Source organism: Apium graveolens, chromosome 10, assembly GCF_009905375.1.
Source record: "Apium graveolens cultivar Ventura chromosome 10, ASM990537v1, whole genome shotgun sequence".
NCBI classification, from domain to species: domain Eukaryota; kingdom Viridiplantae; phylum Streptophyta; class Magnoliopsida; order Apiales; family Apiaceae; genus Apium; species Apium graveolens.
Window position 1 is genome coordinate 74,197,946 of NC_133656.1, and position 19,461 is coordinate 74,217,406.

A 19,461-nucleotide genomic window follows, 5' to 3' on the forward strand; every position below is an offset into this window, starting at 1 on the left:
GTTCATGTTGAACACGACCAATATCTTCCAGAACATCCTTGTTATCGTTACCAAATTAGGCAAGACAAGCGGATAACCGTTGTTATCTTTTGGAGGCCATATTTATTAACCTCATTTGAATACAGATGTTATTGTGAAATTAGGCATTTACTATCGAGGTGGGAAAGATTGAATAAGATACCCATATCAGGGATATATGACCTTATTTATCCATGGAAGGATGCAGGTACCTTTTAAAGGTGGAATTAAGGATAGAACATCGGTAAATTAAAATGAATCCTAGGGGAATGCATAAAGGTTGGCATTTCACCCTTAATAGGGATAGTATGAGTTTTGACAGTATGAATTGGAAAGGGTTAAGGTAGTAACAACCTTTAAGGATCAATGGAGAAATTTTTTCAGAAGTATATAGACTATGATTCTGGTATTAGTAAATGGTATTTTGATATGCCCTGTATCTAGGGAATACAGGAAGAACGATTGAAGGATAACCTTAGAGGTTTACAAGGAGAAAGGTAATATTCAAAATTCTCAAGAATAAAAATGTTGATAAAGGAAGTATGACGTAATTATAATGTTGCCAAGTGGGGCACGTGTTAAACCACGAGAAAGTATGGATCGAACCAGTAATGGTCGAAATTGTTCAGGGCAATTAGGGCCTAGGATAAAAGATGTTCTAAGTATGATTGAGAGTCAGTCGTGACAGTGATTAACCTCTAAAGACTGAGGCAATAACTTATGGAAAAATGGTGATTTTTTTTACTCATCAGATATTAAGGAAAACATCTTCACTTAAGCAGTGATCGGAAATAAGGTAGAAAATTTATTTGGAGGTGGTTAAAAAGACATTGACTGTAAGGAAATTTTACTATCAGGAAAGGCCGAAGAGGTGGCCGACACTTTAAAGGTAAGTGGATAATTATAGGCGCGTGTGCCAAAAGAATACAGTGATGATGGTTAGAAATGCGAAGGTTGAATTATGGTTTGGAAGATTGACATTCCTTCTGATGACGGTGCAATACCCAACCGTAATAGTAGTAGGTAAAGGTTTAATTCGTGTAATCGCCATGAACGGGCTATCTATCTTAGAAGGTCCTATCTTGAGAATAATCCAGGACCATATTTCAAAAAGGACTACACGAACCTTTAAGTTAAGTCTTCTATTGAAGGCATATGATTAAGAATGGTATTAACCCGCTATCGGTGCTTTGATTGAAACTCTTCTGCAATTTTATATGCTTCATGTCATGTATGTATGTCAGGATCAGGAGTGTTCTTCATGAATCAGGAGTGGTGATTATGTTACCTCCTTAGAATGATTTGATACGACATGGATAGACTCCGTATGGTTAGCTATTAAGACTTCATGGAAAATGAATGACTACAGTAGGTCAGTGGTGGACCATAGTAAGGCAGCAATGATTCTGCGAGTAATGAGCTGATTACAACCGTGAGAGTTGTATTGGAATGGGTGTTGAGATTGAGTACCACTAATCGGGTCGTGGTAGTGTATAAGTTATCATTGATAGACTAATTAAGTAGAGTATCTACCTAGTGAATTATTATTCTTTCTTATCAATAGAGAGTCGTATTATTATACGAGGAAGGTTGCGGTGCAAGCATAGAATTCAAGTAACGATGATGTCTAGAATGAGATCCCAGATTCAATTTTCGATGTCGAGGGAGTTCCAAAGGTAATTGTGTATAAGCTCGAGGAAGAGCATGGGTCCATAGAATGATGGACGGGATAGCGAAAATATTTAGGCACGTGAAATGTGATGCTATAACACTTGATGTTGATATAAATACATATATGCTTTGTTCTTCTATGACAAACCTCTATAGTTCAGAGGTAGATTCCAAGCCAGATATTTTATGGCAATAAAATTTTTATGAATATACAATTCTCTTCAATTCGTTCTTTTCTCTTCTTTCATTTCATATAAACTGAGAAGAACAACCCTTCCAGAAGGGGAGGTATTGCCGAATGACTATCTATCTGTGTGATAGAAGCCTAGTAGGATACCATCTATTGTTTAATTGCTTGTCAAGTACTAAAGGCTGGCCACCTTCTGTACTAACTATGCGATATAACAAGTGTTCATGATCATAGTGATCTCTCAACAAATTCCTTTAATTCTATTTGATTGATCAAATTTTGGAAAATAGAAACAGCTGAAAAAGGAGTAATAAAGTTGTGGTAGTATTCGGAATGGAAACACATTCGTGATACTAAGGTTGGCATGGTTATTAAAAGGTTATAGAACGCTAACGAGCAAAAGTATAACCAGTATAATATTAGGAACGGAAGGTAGTAACGATTACGAACTGGAAAAGAATGGGTATTGAGAAGTAAAAGCTTTAATGTTAAAAGCTATAATGAGAGTCTGTGCAATAGACTTGAAAGAAATTAGAATGATCACTTAACACGGATTGAGTTTTCTTACGACAATAGATCATATGTCAGTATTGAGATATCGCCGTATGAGATCCTTGAGGGAAGACAATGTCGATCTCCCTTATGTTAGGATGAAGTTGTAGAGCGCAAGATGCTCGGACCCGCAGTAGTCCCAAGGACCAAGGATATGATAGATCTAATCAGAGGACGGCTGGTAGTAGCCCAAGATGGACATGATAAGTATGTTGATTTGTCATGAAAGGATAAAGAGTATGAAATAGGGGACCTAGTAATGTTATAGGTATCCCTTGGAAAGGATTGATGAGGTTCGGAAAGAAAGGAAAGCTAAGTCTACAATTTGTTGGACCCTTGGATATATTAAGACGTTTGGGAAGTTAGCATATGAGCTAGCCTTAACCCAGAACCTGTAGCAAGTTCGTAACGTGTTTCACGTATCAATGTTAAGGAAGTGTAATTTAGATGCCAGATAAATAGAGGCATATGAGCGCATAGATATGCAACCCGACGTAACCTATATGGAGCAACCAGGAAGGGTTATAGAGTGAAAAGGAACAAGTGCTTAGGAGAAGGGTTATCAAACTAGGCAGAGTTTGGTGGTAGGACCACAATGTGGAGAATTGACTTGAGAGTTAGAAAGTGCAATACTAAGGAAGGTATCCCTATTCATTTTCTATCTGATTCCGGGACGGAATCCTTTTAAGGAGGGGAGACTGTAATAACCCCAATTTTTGGAAAATTTTGAAACCCTTATGAATAGTGTTTTTGCTGAATGAGAAAACTTTTCATGCCACGCTATGTAGGGGTTCTGTTATTGATCTTATGGGATATTATTAGTACTCTATGAAGTATATAAGTGTATGTAAAGATCGTCAGAATCCAATTCCGAACACTTTGGTTTTTCCCGGAAATCCACAATATACGGAGAGAATTGAGTATAAGGTAACAGGATAAAAAGGATTTAAATTAAAGGATTATAAAAGAGGATCATAGAAGGAATATATTATATTGAGAAAGGTTAAGGGAACCTAAGTAATAAGATCCCGGGTATGATCCTTCAAACGATAAAACGAGAACGAAAGTTAAGCGAACCGTATAGCAGATCAGCGGTCATTAGGCAAACGATTAGGAAGTTAATCAAAGGGATTAATGGGAATGATGTCATCCAACCAATAGAAAGAAGACAAGGAAGGAAGGATGACATCATGAGGATGAGGTAAGCATGACATGGGAAGGAAGGAGGTGTGGTTGAATAAGAACCACACAAATTCAAGGGCAAGGTAGTAATTTGCTAAATCAAAAACAAAAACCAAGCCAACCAAGCTAGCAAAATCATTTCATTAAAAATCAAAATCAACCAAGGCCTTGTTCTTCACTTTGCTCTCGGCTTTTACACATTTTAAAGGGTAGATTTTTCAAAAATCAAGATCCAAGCATCCTTAATTGGTAAGAAAATTCCCTAATCATCTTCATGCTTAGTTATGGCTATATCATGAGTTTAAGCCATTAATTCTTTCTCTAACTTCTTCATTTAACCAATGAAGAAGACAATGAATAGTGTTTTCAAGATTTTTAACTTGAAGTTTGTCTTGTTTTCTTGAAGATCCAAGCTTTCCTAAGGCTTCTCAAAGTTTCTTAAGGCTTCCTAGCTCTACCCACCACTCCAAGGAAGGTATACCATTTCCAAACCCTAGGTTCATATATATTATAAGGTGATTTTGATGAGTAGGATGTTATGGTATCTTGTTGTTATGATTAGAGTTTGAGATTTGGAATGGTAGTGAAATGAAATGGTAATTTTGTGGTTTTGATTTAAAGAAACTTAAGTATGATTAAAGTTAGGTTTAAGCATATGTATGAATGATTAAAAGTGAATTGGTTGGGATTGTTATGATGTGATAAGGATGGATGTTTGTTGTGTGTTGGATTTGAGGATGGTTTGGGTTGATTGTGGATGGTTTAAAAAATGGGAAATCGCGTAAACATAGCCGTCGTAACGTCCGATTTTCTTTGGACTGTTTTTGTGCATAGCAATAGGACCCGAGAACCCCCTGCTAGATTGTGACCACTGCCATGTTTAGATAGCTCATGTTACGAGCTTCGTTTTGATATGTAGTTCGTTCGATTCCGATTTACGGTTTAGGAGAAACGACCGTTTCAAGTAACGGCGTTTCACGAACGAAACTTTTTCCCTCGCCTTACTTTGAAATGTAGGTTAAAGACCAAAAAGGGTTAATTAATGCATGAAACATTTATGGTAAGTGTTTTAGGCAGTTGGTAAGTCACTCGCGAAGGAATCGCTTTAAAACTCGTAAAGGTTAAATTATTAAAAATGGTGGAGCCGAGGGTACCCGAGTGACTTAAGCGAATCAGTGAGCGCAAAACAAGCGTTAGAGTCTAAGTTAGTTAAAGTATAGATTTACAAGTGACTTTGGTTTAATTCCAACTTACTTGTTGTTTATAGGTTACCAGACTCGTCCCGAGCCATTCGTAACCCCCAGTCGCTCAGGCAAGTATTCTATCCGTTATACTGTTGTTGTGATGTATACACTTGTATATGCATTATCTTGCGATAGATGCATGTTGGTTATTTAGCAAATTCTTGCGATATATTGTAGCATGTGATATGGTATATATGCATGCCTGTTTCATATTCTTGAAATATATATCTGTTGGTTCGGTTGATAATACCTATGCTAGAGGATAGCGGTAACTTGCATATACCCTTAGTATAGGGACCCAAAGGTGAAAATATTTTCTAAAACCGGGAGTCGAGGATCCCGAGTAGATTTTATATGGATATGGATATATATATATATATATATTTATATATATATATATGGTAATAGTTTTCCAAACTATTAATCGAATAAGGTTTATTCGATAACTTTAAACTTTATTTTATTATTGAATATTATTTCGAATATTATTCGAGGATTTATGACTCCTTTTATATTATTTATTGAATATTATTTGAATATTCATTCGAGGGCTTATGACTCTTTTATATTATTTATTGAATATTATTTGAATATTCATTTGAGGATCTATGACTCCGATTATGTGCTGTAATATATTCTTTATTTTATTAAAGAATAAGGTGTTAATAATCAAACTTATTTTCGATTATTCAAATAAAGATAATACTTTCATATAAGTATATCTTTGGTTATTTAATACTCGTTTCAAGTATAAGTTTTAATACTTCTACTTCAATTATTTTTAGAAAGATTATTCTTTATGGGAATATTATTTAAATAATAATATTCAGTCATTTTCTAAATATTCTGGGGACTGATTTACTTCATTAAATCAGCCTTACTCCAAACACTCTTTAAAGTGTTTTCGAGTCTTCAAAATGATTTTTAAAAGTCAGAGCGGATCCCAAAACTCATTTTTATATTTAAGATCTTCCTTTTAAGGGGATTTAAATACTCGCTCAAAACCTGGGGAATCCGGCTCTGTGGTGTATTTTACATTCGCAACAAGGTTGCAGATTTGGTAAATGAATTGATTACTTGCCCAACATTCGGGAAGTAAGCCCCTCTCATTGAGTCGGCATAAGCGACAGGCCGGGGTACGGTCTATTATTGTGTAAGTGGCTCAGTGGGAGTCCATCAAATGCATAAGTGGCTGAGTGGCAGTCCAGCATAGGTCTTAATTATGACCAGGGTGATGACCAGTGGGGAATTCGTCCATCTACTAGTAGAAAAGGTTACTTATTGGTATCTTTGCCTGATCAGCAAGATATCGGGTTTATGCCAAAATTCTTTTCCTTTCCAAAATTCATTGGATGTTTCAAACTCCATTCATACTTTGCATAACGGAGGTTCCAGGAAATGTTTAAAGGGATATATATATGTGGATATATATATATCGGGACTAAATAAAGTATCTCATAACTTTTTCATTCAATAATATTTCAAAGATTGAATCTATTCAAGTCTTATCTTGTGGTCTCATCAGTGGGATGAACTTTTGAAATTGATTATAACTTGAACGGTGGTAGTTCAAGTAGTATTTGGGAATGATATAAGTGTAGTGAAGTATTTGGTAACTTCATCTTTTAAACTTATATCTAATTAATAATTGTCTTATGAATGACAAAGATTTTCAGAAAAACGTTGAGACAAGGTTAGATATATGAGATCACCTTGCAACGATATTTTTATACAGTTATACACTGGGATTTTGTGTATATTATGCATGGGAGAGGACTTCCAATATTTTGAAAAGTATATATGTGTATATATACTGAATATTTTGCGACTTCATCGCATTAAGTTATCAACTTGGTTCATTTCTTTTGACCAAGACTTTCATGAGTATTATGAGTAGACTCATATACTGTAAATAATTATGCATATTATTTTGGTGGGCTTGCTGCTCACCCTTGCTTTCTTCTTTCATCACACAACATCAGATAGACAAGATGAACCGGACCAAGCTCCCGATTCGCAAGAGGTTAGAAATCGTTCGGCAGTCTTCTGGAAGCGTTGATGCTGTTGTAGCTGAGGTAGGAACTACCAATAGGCTAGGCCTTCAACTTTTGATGTACCAGACTTATGTATAATATGAATTGTAGTAATGGCAAATAAAATGTAAATCTATTCAGAAAACCTTTTAAGGTGTATTGGCAGATAATTGTGGAATATAATTACTTGTGGTTATATTTTTTTTATGTTCATCTCTGAGACTATAACGGGTTGTGGTGTGTGTTAGTGTGGGGTCACAGCATAAGGTTATTTTTATTAAGTAAGTGAAGTGGTATTGTGGAATGAAAGACCGTGACGACCCGGATCCCCGACCCCGGATCTGGGGGTGTTACAGAAGCCATTCCCCGGTAGCGGAACTTGAAGCATTACAACTTTGACTCCTTCGATGAACTAGGAGACCCGGAGGAGCACTTGAACTACTTTGAGCAGATAGCGCAGATATATTACTACAACGACTTAACGAAATCAAGGTTCTTCGCTTCAACTCTTAAGGGAGGGGCCCCGAGATGGTTCAGCAGAATCCCTCCTGCAGCATCCACTCTTGGAAGGAATTTCGAACCTCATTCCTTCGGAGATTTCGGGCAAACAAAATGCACGAAATGCACATGTGTCACCTGGAGACAATCCGGAAGCATGACAATGAGTCCCTCTCCGCATACATGCGCCGGTTCGAGGAAGCAATCAATAAAGTTTCAAGTTTGGATGAGAAGGAATCTTTAAGCATTTTCAGGAGAAACTTGGACCCAGAGCATAATGAGAGATATATAGTGGATCTACTCAATAAGGAGCCGCAAAGTCTGGCAGCAGCCTACTCTATGGCTGCCAGATTCATTAAGGAAACAGATGTGCTCCAGGCAATGAGGATGACCCGGAATGGAGGGTCCAGGAGTAAAAACACTGATGACCGATCGAAAGGGGGTTACCATCAGGATAAGAAATTCAAGCAAAGCAACCAAAGCCAAGAAAGACAAACTACTCCAGTTTTCCAGAGACTTGGTCCTAAGAAGGAGTCGAGCAGCGACCCAGGACCCGCGAAGCAACCCCGGGAGCCGAAGCAGGAGCCGGACTGGACTCCTCTCAACATGACCCGGGAGGAAATCTTGAAAGAGGTAAAAGACAAGCCTTTATATTATCCTCTGAAACCAATGCAAACTCCTCCAGAGAGCAGGCCTTACAATAGGCAATGTGATTACCACGAGACCCATGGCCACAAGACTGAGAACTGCTTATCACTCAAGTACTTCATCGAGGATCAAGTGAAGAAGGGGAACATGAACAAGTACTTAGTCCGGGACAGCAGAGGGGAAGCGCAGAATAAAGGAAAGAATGTAGTCAATGTGGTCCTAGGTGGATCATACTCCCCACCCCGGAGCCCGGACTTCGGCGAAGAAGTGCTCTCAATCCAATCACTCCCAGACCTGGTGATATCCTTGAGTAGCAAAGACTACGAAGGAGTCAACCCTCATCACAATGCAGCTTTAGTTGTCACTCTGAACATCTTTGATAATGAAGTAAGAAGAATGCTCATAGACAATGGTTCCTCAGTAAATATTCTCTTCAAGCACACAGTGGATAGAATGCAGTTAGGGAGCGTCCGCTCAAATGAGTGCCGGGAGGACCCACTCTATGGTTTCGGCCACAACTTAGTCCCGATCCAAGGAACTTTATATCTGCCAGTCATTTTTGGATCTGCTCATAACCAAGTGACTCATGTCATCAAATTTTATGTGATCAATGATCCTTCTTCATACAACGGAATCATCGGTAGATCAGCTCTAACCATGATGCAAGCAATAACTTCAATCTCCCATCTCAAGATCAAATTCCCAACCCCGACAGGAGTCGGGGAGATTAAAGGAGATTATGGAGTTGCTAAAACATGCTACAACCAAGGGTTAGTTATGGAAGAAACCCATCAAGATAACAAAAGGAAGGCTACGGTCGTTCGCAAGCAACAAAGCATGAAGAAGCACCGACCCCGGACAAGGGAAGAAGCAAACAAAACAAGTCCAGAAGGACTGGCAAGCAACCAAGTCATGGTAGTGGACAAGGCAAATCAAGTCCCAGACCAAGTTAGTCCTACCATGCAAGCAACCAAAGAATCTGAACAAGCAAACTTCTATCTAAAAAAGAACTCTGAAGCCCGAATTCATCAAATGGTTTCAAACAAAGAGCAAGCAAAAATTGAAGCTGCAGTTGAAACAGAAGAAGTCCAGGTAGATGAAAGCAATTCTAGCAAAAAAAGTGAAAGTTGGGTCAGGACTCGAGGAGTCCTTCAAGGAGAGATTAGTGTCCTTGCTCCGGGAGTACAGAGATGTTTTTTCCTGGAGTCCAAGGGACATGCCAGGACTATATGATTCCATAGAAATGCACAGCTTGGATGTCAACCCCAACAGAAAACCAGTCAAACAGAAGAGAAGAAATTTTGCTCCGGAGAGGCAAAAACAATCGATGAAGAAGTGGAAAAGCTACTCAAAGCAGGAATCATCAAAGAAATTAAATATCCGGAATGGCTAGCTAATGTTGTTATGGTGAAGAAGTCTAACGGAAAATGGAGAATATGTGTGGACTACACTGATCTGAATGCTGCATGCCTGAAGGACCCGTACCCTCTCCCAAATATTTATCAACTAATAGATGCCACCTCCGAACACATCATTCTAAGTTTCATGGACGCCTTCTCCGGATACAACCAGATAAAGATGAACCCAAAGGACATTCCTAAGACAACATTCATAACTCACAGAGCAGTCTATGCTTATGTGATACTACCCTTCGGACTTACCACTGCAGGATCCACTTACCAAAGAGCCATGAACAAGATATTCAAATCCCAGATTGGGAGGAACTTGGAGTGCTATGTCGATGACATGATTTCCAAATCAATAACCATACCAGGACATGTGGAAGACCTGAAGGAGTGCTTTGACAACCTAAGGAAGAACCAACTCAAACTGAATCCGGAGAAATGCACCTTCGGAGTAGGAGTAGGCAAGTTTCTAGGATTCATGATCAGCAACAGAAGCATAGAAGCCAATCCGGAGAAAATAAAATCCATCCAGGAGATGAAAGCTCCCAGGACCCAAAAAGATGTGCAGAAGCTAGCAGGATCTCTAGCAGCACTCAGGAGATTTATCTCAAAACTAGCAGAGAGGTGCCTCCCATTCTTTGATTTACTCAAAGGAGCAACCAACAAGAAAGAGGTGAACTGGAATCCGAAGTGCCAAAAGGCATTCGAAGAAATCAAGTACTACCTCTCTCAGCCACCAGTCCTAACTAAAGCTCAACCAGGAGAGCCTCTCTACTTATACTTGTCAGCGGGAGCACAAGCTGTAAGAGTTGCCCAAATCAGGGAGGAGAATGGAACACAGCAACCAGTCTACTATGTAAGCCAAGTCTTAAAAGATGCAAAAACAAGATACCCAAGATTGGAGAAGTTTACCTTTGCCTTAGTCACAACTTCAAGAAAACTCAGGCACTACTTCCAAGGGAGAGAAATCAGAGTAGTAACAAATCAACCACTTAGGAAAATAATTCAGAAGCCAGACGTCTCGGGAAGACTTGTCAATTGGGCTGTGGAGTTGAGCCAGTTCAATATAAGCGTCGTTCCCAGGACGGCAATCAAAGCTCAAGCTTTTGCAGATTTCATAATCAAATGCAACTTCCCAGAAGAAGAACCGGAACCAATGGACATAGATCAGGAGCCAAAAAAGGAAACAAGTCCAGGAGCCTGGACCTTAAAGGTAGATGGTTCTTCAACAAGCGAAAGGTTGGGAGCCAGACTCATACTCAGAAGTCCAGAAGGATTCAAGATACAGACAACTATATCTTTCGGCTTCCCCGCAACAAACAATCAAGCAGAATATGAGGCATTGATCGCAGGACTAAAGCTCTCCAGGACTCTAAAGATCTAGGTCTTAAAAATTTACAGCGACTCTCAGATAGTGGTCAAGCAAACAAATGGAGAATACATAGCAAAGGACCCTACTCTGGCAAAGTATCAAGCCTTGGTTCAGAGCTACTTAGCTTCAATACCAAGCCATCAAGTCATTCAGATATATCGAGAAGAAAATGAAGAAGCAGACATCATATCCAAATTAGTCCGGAACTCATCAGATCTAGACTGCTCAGTTTATTTTGAAGAACTCCTCAAACCATCCATTGAATCCGGAGAGGTCTTGGAGATCGAAAGCAGCCACAACTGGATGACTCCCTTCATCAAATACTTGGAGAATGGAGAGCTCCCAGAAGACAAAGGAAAAGCTCAAAGACTGAAAGCAAAAGCAGCCAAGTTCTTCCTTGAATAAGGAATACTCTACCGCAGGACCTTCTCATCTCCTATCCTGAAATGTATTGGCCCAGAAGAAGCAAAGTACTGTTTGGCAAAAGTGCATGAAGGGATATGCGGAGACCACATGTCTGTAAAACCCCTAGCTCATAAGATTATAAGACAAGGCTACTATTGGCCAACCATTCATCAGGATGCAATAGAATTCGTCAAGAAGTGCAAAGAATGCCAGCTTTTCAGCAATGTGTCCCGAATCAGCCCAGTCCTACCATCCTCAGTCCTGTCACCTATCCCCTTCACAATTTGGGGTATTGACATCATGGGACCCTTCGCTCGGGCCAAAGGAGACCTCAGGTACCTTCTAGTCTCTATTGATTATATGACTAAATGGGTTGAAGCAAAAGCAATGAGGACAATCAATCAACCAGACTACATAAAGTTTATGGACAACATTTTGATGAGGTTCGGGATACCACGAGTCCTAGTATTAGACAATGGGCCCCAATTTATTGGATCAGAGTTCGAGTCCTACCTCCAGGAGCGCGGGATCAAGCACAAAAAATCATCGGTGGCATATCCCCAAGGAAATGGCCAAGTAGAAGTAACTAACAGAATCCTGCTCCGAGGTATCGAGAAAAGACTCAAAGAAAGCAAAAGCAAATGGCCAGAAGAACTACCAAGTATACTTTGGTCCTACAGGACAAGCCCAAGGACAAGCATCGGGGAAACACCATTCAAGCTAGCTTACGGAATAGAAGCAATGCTCCCTATTGAAGTGGGCTCTCCTTCCTACAGAGCAATAAGCTTTGAAGAAGAAGCAAATGAAGAAGGACTCAGAACAAACATGGAGCTAATCGATGAGGTCCGGGACCAGGCTGTAGAAAGGATGGAAAAATACAAGGAGAAAATAAGAGAACACTTCAGTAAGAAGTCAAGAGTCAAAAACTTCCAAATTGGAGACTTAGTCCTTCGAGACACTAAAGCATCAGATCTAACAAACACTGGAAAACTAATGCCCAAATGGGAAGGACCATACAAGATCAAAGAAGTCCTCAGGCCATGAACCTACAAGCTCCTGAACATGGATGGCTCAAAAGTCCCAAACACTTGACATGGACTAAGGCTAAGAAAATTCTACCAGTAGGGGAACTAACAAAGCAACTAAAAATCTTATAGCCAATATGGCAAACAATCAATTTGATTCTCCTTCTATTTTGTATGAATTATTAATGAAAAGCTTTTCCCTCTTTACATACTTTTCAAAACTAACCACTAGTCCGGACAAGCTATTAGTCAGAACTAGAGCAACCATTTTTACTTAGAATTAATTTTCTAACTAAAAGCAACCACTAGTCCGGACAAACTATCAGTCAGGACTAGAGCAACCATTTTTACTTATAATTAATTTTCTAATTAAGAGCAACCACTAGTCCGGACAAACTATCAGTCAGGACTAGAGCAACCATTTTTACTTAGAATTAATTTTCTAATCAAAAGCAACCACTAGTCCGGACAAGCTATTAGTCAGAGCAACCATTTTTACTTAGAATTAATTTTCTAATTAAAAGCAACCACTAGTCCGGACAAGCTATTAGTCAGGACTAGACCATTTTTACTTAGAATTAATTTTCTAATTAAAAGCAACCACTAGTCCGGACAAGCTATTAGTCAGGACTAGAGCAACCATTTTTACTTAGAATTAATTTTCTAACTAAAAGCAACCACTAGTCCGGACAAGCTATGAGTCAGGACTAGAGCAACCATTTTTACTTAGAATTCATTTTCTAACTAAAAGTCAACAATAGTCCGGACAATCCATTGGTCAGGACTAGAGCAACCATTTGTACTTAGAATTAACTTACTAACTACGAAAGCAAACATTTCACTTGAAACAAAATAACCAAGTAATGAAGCCAACCACTAGTCCGGACAAGTTATTAGTCAGGACTAGTACAACAATTTTTACTTGGAATTTTTTTTCCTAAGGCAAAAACAACCAAAAACATCAAAACAAAATAACAACAATAAAAGCAAAAATTCAAATTGTAGCCAAACCAAACAAATCCAGAGCAAGTACGAATATTACAAAGAAATCTAAAGTCTCAAGGCAAAATAAAATTACAAGAAATTCAAAACCCCGGAGCACTGGGAGGCAGGAAGCTGGGACAAGGCCCGTCAAACGGCTCCGACTCCCCTAATCCGAGCTCAATATCTTCCTTTGCCTTAATAAACTCTGTGACGAAGTTGTCCCAATCAGCCTCCGGATTGGTCTTGATATGCCGCTCTGCAACCAACCAGCAACGAGCTATCTCCAGAGCACCAGCATTAGCAAGAGCTTTATCATACTCCTCAGACCTTTTGAACTCCTCAATAACCTCAGCTTCCGGACGCACAACAGATATTTTCCTCCGGAGCTCAGCCAGTTCGGATTTCAGATCTAAAGATTCCCTTTCAGCATTCTCAGCCCGGGTCCTGACATCATCAAGCTGTTGGTTCAGTCCGGAGAGAGAAGTGTCCTTCACGATTATCTGGTCCCGGAGTTGACTAATCTCTGAGTCCTTATCAGCAATGGCACTCTGGAAACCTTTGAGCTCATTGTAGGCCAGAGAAGCAGATCCAGCCATATACCCACCAAGCTGCAAAAAATGGAGAAACTTAGAAAATATTCTAAGGCAAATCAACACAAGAAATGAGAACAAAAAGAAGATATACCTGACCCCAGAGCCGGGAACACTCCTTCATAGTGGCATTAAATCCGGACTGGTTCATCCTCCTCCAGTCAGCTTGAGTAGGATTCTCAGCCATGCACCAAGCAACTTTTTCCTCCAGCCCCGGACTACGTGCATCCGGACTCCCTTCATCAACAGTTTTTCCTTTACCAGCCCCGGACCCAGAGCCAGCTTCAAAGTTTTCTGCCCGGGGAGGTTTTGTCCCAAGAGTCCGGAGCCTCTTCCTCTTCCGTCCAGTCTCAACATCCGGAATTTCCCCAATAGGGCCAAGATCCTCAAGATTATCAAACTCATTGCCGATATCCACCTCAACTTCCGGTTCTGGCCTCGGAACGACATTACTCTGGGATCCTTCCTCCACAGAGGCATTGGATCCGGACCCAGCACCAGCAGTTTTCTTTGGCAGCTTGAAAGCCTTGCCAAGACCTTTCAATGCATCACTGTATGCCGAAGACGACATATCTGGATTGTAGTGTGGCAAACCTACAAAGGAACAAAGCAAAAACACAGGTCAAAACCAATAAAGAATCAAGGAAGATGAAGACATATAAGAAACATATAAGAAGTCCGGACAAAAAGGAAAATTACTTACATCCTAGTCTATGCATAGTTCTATGATTCATGAAAGTGTCTCTGGTCATTTGAAAACCCAGACATTCACAAAACGCAAACATCAACCGGATAGCTTCACCCCGGAGTACATCCCTACGGAAGCGGGTCCGGACTCCATCCGAAGCAATATGGGGAAGATAGTATAAATCTAAACCCCGGAGCATGATCAACTCCCCATTCCAGTACTTCAAAGAAGATTGCTGGATTACAGGCCTGTACGAGCCGCCATACCCGCACTCCAGAGCCCGGAACCGAAGTTCATAAAGAGGAAACTGACTAGACCGGACCAGGTGAAAGATGTGATGCCATAGCTTGAACGTGGGCTGCACCTTGAACTGATTGCAAGTAGTAATGAACCAGGTCATCCACTTTATACCATTAGGGGTTATCTGCATCGGAGAGATCTTGTACACGTACTTGCATAGATGCTTCAGGAACAAGTGCCAATGAGGATTCCATCTGGACCGGAGATGCTCCAGCCACACCGGAACAAACCCATCAGCCGGCCTATTATGAACCCGCTCGTCCGGAGTCGGCCACCTCCACTCGACCCGGGGATCCAACTGAAAAGCAGTCTGTACTCCAAAATCCTGAGCCGCGTGATTTAAAGCCACGTATTCATCCTTCAGCTCGTAGTGCTCCTTAGCCACTATACTGTCAATGAATTTCTTATCAAATGCTTCCCTATCGTAAGGTCTCGGACCCGCATTAGCCTGCCTAGCATACCCGGACCGGATACTCCTATAATAGAAACTATTTTCTATCTCATCACTCTTGCTAACAAAGTACCACAACTTTTCGACCCACAGACCCTCCGGACTGCAAGGCACCTTTCTGGAAAAATCTTGGCAACAGAAAGCTTCGTTATAGATTCGGAGTCTGAGGTGGAAGCCTTCTTCCCCATCCCAGCCCGCTCAGAATCACCAGAGGACTCAGAATCTGAACCAGATGGCCCCGGATAGCAAGTTATGTAAGCCTTGGCAAGAGCTTTAGTCCGGACCATAAACCTAAAACAAGTGATAAAGGTTAGTCTAAAACCCTACAGCTTATTTATCTTGAAAACTAGATGGTCCGGACTACCCTATTTTCAATTTTATTACAAGTCAGAAACAAACAGTTTGGAGACCCAAGCCCAAAAAAAAAAAACAAAAACCCCGAACGAAACAGCTACTCCGAACTACAAAAACCTAAATCTAGGATACCACTCCGGACTACAAACCCAGCCTACCACTTTGAACCCGAAGGCCACAATAACACAAAAACAAGAACCAATTACAACCCCAAACACAAAATCCCTAGTCCGGACTAAGCTACCAAGTCTGGACCTAAACAAAAAACCCTAAACCCAGAAACGATATCAAGAAGAATCAAAAAGCAAACCATACCCGAAAATTATATACATACATATATACATAGAAATAGCATCAACAAAAACACCAAACACAAAACACAAAACATATCGAACGATATCAATAATATTACAGATTTACAAGAAACGGAAAAAAAATAGAGACAGAGGAGGCTTACAATAGTAGAGATCAAGGAGCGGTTGGGGACGACCAAGCAAAAACAAGCAACCTCCAAGAACTATCCTCAACAAACGGCGGCGACGGCAAGAAAAAGAAGAAAAAATGAAGAAAAAACGAGAGAAGAAAAGAAGAGAAAGTAAAAAAGAAGTAGGAGGGGAGGAGCACCTTTTATAGGCACGGTGAAATCCCAACAACCAGTGACACGTGGCAAAATCTGGAACTCCCATCAAAACCGTAATTAATACAAGTAATGATGAGGCACGTCTCTCCACACTCTTATAGTTGTAATAATTCAAATAATGGGGGGGGAAATCCCCAATACCGTTTCAACTTCCAAGTCCGGACTCTTTCGCTCTTAGCAATCTGGACTGGGGGAGTAAGAAAAGCTCCACTCCTGCTAAGAACAACCACCTTAGTCCTGATTCACTGAACTCAGCAATCCGGACTGGGGGCAAGAAAAGCTCAACTCCTGCTAATGACAACAACCTTAGTCCTGATTCGCCGAACTCCGCAATCCGGACTGGGGGCAAGAAAAGCCCAATTCCTGCTAAGGACAACAACCTTAGTCCTGATTCGTTGAACTCCGCAATACGGAATGGGGGCAAGAAAAACCCAACTCCTGCTAAGGACAACCACCTTAGTCCTGATTCGCCGAACTCAGCAATCCGGACTGGGGGCAAAAAAAGCCCCACTCCTGCTAAGGACAACCACCTCAGTCCAGATTCGCCGAACCAAGCAATCCGGACTGGGGGGGCAAGAAAAGCTCAACTCCTGCTAACGACAACAACCTTAGTCCTGATTCGCCGAACTCCGCAATCCGTATTGGGGGCAAGAAAACCTCAACTCCTGCTAAGGACAACCACCTCAGTCCTGATTCGCCGAACCAAGCAATCCTGACTGGGGGGCAAGAAAAGCTCAACTCCTGCTAACGACAACAACCTTAGTCCTGATTCGCCGAACTCCGCAATCCGGACTGGGGGCAGGAAAAGCTCAACTCCTGCTAAAGACAACCACCTTAGTCCGGATTCGCCGAACTCTGCAATCCGGACTGGAGGGCAAGAAAAGCTCTACTCGTGCTAAAGACAACCACCTTAGTCCCGATTCGCCGAACTCACCGCAATCCGGACTGGGGGTCAAGAAAAGCTCAAATTCTTCTAACAAAACAGTCAAAAGCTCATGTTCTACAAACAAACCCAAATTCACTCCCTCATACAGAAAATCTGCATAAGGGAGTGGGGGCACATGATAGTACATATAGCTCCTGGGAGGACTACTCCTAGGCTTTCAACTCTATACAGCTCCTAGAAGGACTACTCCTAGGGTCCTAACTCCATATAGCTCTTGGTAAATCCCAGCACGTGAGACGTTGACCCATGCACATGATGGGGACAACTGTCACACATCAATCATGGGAATAATCAGGGCACGTGTCAGAGGATCCTCAGAACATTCCTCATCAAGTCCCGCACTGACACTTGTAAAGCATCCACTCCAGCCAGGTGTTCTCCGCTCCCAGAACCAATGGCTACGATTTAAAGGTACCAACTCCAAAACCCTACCTTGGGCTATAAATAGCCCAAGGAGGTGAGGTTTTGGGGTTAATCACTCTCTCACACTCATATACACACACAACCACCTTCATTCATTCATATATATCTTCATCTCCCCCAAAAGCGAGTTCTTACTCTCACACCGGAGGCGCCGCGGGACTCAAACCCCCCTTTCGGTGTTGTTTTGTAGGAACCCCACCAAAGCTACACCCCCACAGCGGCGAAGGATCCAAGCACAGCATCGAAGTAGCGGCCCCGCCACCAGGAGTTATCAAAGGTCAATTGTGTTATTGCTAATTTTGGGATTGATGTAAGTTGGATTATTCGAGATGTCATTGTAATACTTTTTAGATTAAAGAATTTGAATATTTTATATGTTAAACAATCTGAAAATAAAACAGTTATTTGGTTAGCTCGATTTTTGTTTCATAATTAGATTGTAGTTGACAGTTCGGGGGTTTGACCCGGCTGGAATTCAATATTTTAATGAATTCTTCATTTTGTTCGTAAAAAAAATCAAAAGTAATATTGTGTATATTTGGCCATCACACACAATAAACAATTTCTATAAATATTACCACAAATTCCTTATTCGCAACATATTAAATATCACACTTTTTCGCACTTTCAAATCTTATTGGGAAAACTGTTGATACTCATTTATGCACAGACCTTGAGGGGATGTTTAAAAATATATTTACATTATTATTATTATTATTATTATTTTATTATTTTATTATTTTATTATGATTATTATTATTATTATTATATTATGAAGGATATTTTCAAAATTTTAGTTTATACAAATTTTTATATAAATATGGAGACATGTATTATAATTTTTTTAAAAAAAATATCAAAAAAATTTACATGTCTTTTCTTCTAAAGTTATTCAATGTCGGATGACAGCAGATCAGCAGGTAAAAATATTGGACTTAGGGTTTAAAAACAGAGTTCGGTTTTTGTTTAATGTCATGAAATATATTGGTTGATTCCTCTGTATATCCATGATAAAGAATTGTCCTAAGAATATAAATTCAAGAAGTACAACAAGGATTGTACTCGTATAGAGATGCACAAAAGGCCCACCAGGCCGGATTTTGACCGGGCCTTAAAAAGCCCGGGCTTTGACCTGGCCGGGCTTTTCGGGCTCTGACTTTGACCGGGTCGGGCCGGGCTTTCCGGAAATGTCAGAGCCCGTTTGGGCCCTCGAGGCGGGTCTAACCGGGCTTTTTTTCGGGCCGGATCGGATCAGGCCGGGTTTTTTCCTAATTTAAATCGGATCGAGTATTATTATAGATTCTGAAGAATACATGTGTTAGCAACTAGATCATCGTAAAAATGTATTAGTTTACATGGAATATTTTATGAAAACATTACTTCGTTGAAAACATTTAAATTCGGCAAAAAATAAACATGTTTATAGAATAATATATTTTATCATTGTTATGATAACAATGATATCCAAATATTCATAACAATGATATCCAAATATATATAGTGTACTTATTATATCTTCTTTCATTATTTATGCAACGAAGTATATAAATAATATTAGTAATCACAAATATGTAAATATTTATGTGTATAAAGTATTATTTATATTTATAGTAAATGTGAATTTATAAATATATAAAAAAATATATTAGAATAATCAGATTATAACCGGGTTTTTTCGGGCTTTTAATCGGGTCGGGCCGAAGCCCGGGCTTTCAACTGGGCCGGGCCGGGTCGGGCTTTTCCTAAAAATATAGGGCCCGTCGAGGCCCGAAGCCCGGGCCGGGACCGGGTCAGGCTTTGACCGGGCCGGGCTTGACCAGGTTTTGATCAGATCGGGCTTG